General features: G+C 42.5%; 1 non-coding gene across 1 annotated transcript; it reads right to left on the bottom strand.

Annotated features, from left to right (window-relative positions):
• Positions 1–1,370: 1,370 nt before the first annotated feature.
• On the bottom strand, positions 1,371–1,477 carry LOC131019260 (small nucleolar RNA R71). The gene has a single exon (XR_009100180.1). It is a non-coding gene; the product is annotated as a small nucleolar RNA R71 (small nucleolar RNA).
• Between the last annotated feature and the right edge of the window lie 878 nt (positions 1,478–2,355).

Below are 2,355 nucleotides of genomic sequence, written 5' to 3'. Positions count from 1 at the left end.
GTTTGAGGCTTCAAACGAAGGCTTGAAGCTGACTGGTCTGTTCAGATGCGAATCTGCGAATTCTTCTGAATTCTTCAGGTATTTCTGAACTCCAACGTGCAGCTGTTAAATTCATAGGAGCATGTTAGGATTAATCGTTGTATGATAAATTAATAATAATCCAAGAAACGATCATCGGGCAAACGGAGCATTAATTCAGTTTAATATTCCTTCAACACTCTAATCAGGTAGTTGGGTCTGACTCTCTCTCTTTAAATCTAAGCGTAATTAAATAAAGCTTGTAAAATTATCTAATGCAGAATCAACAGAAAGCATATAAATCTATCTAGGCGAAAAATAGGAAGCAGATTAAGAATGCAGGGAACTAATAAACCTAGGGTTCTAACTAGCAATCTAGAAAGCATTAGATAAATCAATCAATCATAAACAAAGATTATCTAGGCGAGAATAAAGAACAAATAATTCATCAAGTAAACTCGAAGCAACAATAATCTACGCAAAGGAAATAAACTAGCATTCAATCCAAAGAAAACATAAACTGAATTCTTACAGCGAGAACAATCCAAAACTTCAATCCGATGTAATGAAAACTAACATGATCTTCAATCTACAAGCCAAAAGACGTTTGTTGATGGTTTAACTACTCTAGAACTAAGGGAAAACCAGTGGAAATCGCCTAGGAGGCTGCTGGGGTCGAGAATGGTGTAAGAAACCCTAAAAATCGGCTTTTAAAGCCCAAAAACGTAACTGCCGGATTACACAGGGACGGCGGCCACCGTGACACGGCGGCGCCGTGAGCGCCCTTCGTTGATCCTCTCCAAAAACTGCACGGTGTGCGCCGTGGACGGCGGCGCCGTGAGACGGCGGTGGCCGTGAGACTTGATCCAAAAGGTGCTCCCAAACGATGCCAAACAGCACGACCACTCCCGATTCCTGCACACAACAGTAACACCACCAAATAACATCGAGCAAGTGAAGGATAGAGCAAAAATACACGAAGCATGCTCGAATGCACAGCAAAAAGACTCACAAATTCATCACAAAATAGGGTTAAACACAGCTGGGGACCAACTGTGCAGGCTAACACGTTCGAGCTGAAGCCGGGATTGATAAACATGGTGCAACCTGAACAGTTTAGTGAAATGGCTGATGAAAATCCGCATGCTCACATCACTCAGTTTCTAGATATCTGCGACACTATTAAGCAGAATGGAGTGCCACCAGATGCCATCAGAATGAAGATGTTTGGATTCTCTCTCAGAGACAGAGCAAAGGAGTGGTTCAAGAGTTTGGACAGAGTTGCTATTACAGGATGAGAGGATTTGTGTAGAGCTTTCCTAGCAAAATACTTTCCTGCTTCTAAAGCTCAGAAAATCATTGCAGAGATTTCTCACTTTTCCCAGCTAGGAGATGAGACCATTCATGATGCCTGGGAAAGATTTCGTGAGCTGCTCAGGAACTGCCCACAACATGGTTTCACAGAGGATCAGCAAATCATTCACTTTTATAATGGTTTGACTGGTCTGACAAAAAGTATGGTGGATGCTACTGCAGGTGGATGTCTTCTCCATAGAAATACAAAGGAGGCTAATCGTGTGATAGAAGAGATGGCCTCCAACAGTTATCAATGGCCGAATGACAGAAATTCTACGAGAAGAATTGCAGCTGTGCATGTGGAGAGAGATGATTTTAAGGAAAAATATGAAGCTCTTCAAAAGCAGTATGAGTTGGAGAGAAAGGCACTGCTAGCTAAAATTCCTCAGCAGCCGAGTTTACCTGATGTGTCGCAGTTTGAAGATGCTTATTATGTCCAGCGGCAGTACCAATTCAGTAGACCAAACTATCAGGGACATCATGACGAAAATCCACTGTATCATCCCAATAATAGGAATCATCCAAATTTTTCCTATTCAAATCCCAACAATGCTGTGCAGCCTCCACCTGAGTTTTCTGTGTCTAGCGGAGGAGTTATAAATGAGCCGAAGAAGGGATCGCTTGAGGATATGATGCGGCAGGTTTTAACAGAGGTGTCTAGTATGAAGACAACTGTTAATGCAAGGATGACCAATTTGGAGTCTCAAGTGAGTCATATTGGAAATAATTTTTCAGCACTGTCCAAGCAAGTGCAGATGTTGGAGACTCAAGTTGGTCAGATGGCCAATCAAGCAGCTGCGCAGGACAAGCCAGGCCAATTACCGAGCAACACTACTGTCAATCCTAGGGGCCAATGCAATGCTATTTTCGATGGCACTCTGTCTCCAAAAGATAGGAGGATAAGCAACGAGAACGAACAACCAAGTAAGGAACCATACAAATCTCCTATTCCACTTAGGGAATACATCCCAAAAGCTCCAT

Source organism: Salvia miltiorrhiza, chromosome 3 (genome assembly GCF_028751815.1).
Source record: "Salvia miltiorrhiza cultivar Shanhuang (shh) chromosome 3, IMPLAD_Smil_shh, whole genome shotgun sequence".
In the NCBI taxonomy this organism is placed as follows: Eukaryota; Viridiplantae; Streptophyta; class Magnoliopsida; order Lamiales; family Lamiaceae; genus Salvia; species Salvia miltiorrhiza.
This window is presented reverse-complemented; position numbering and strand designations above follow the sequence as displayed.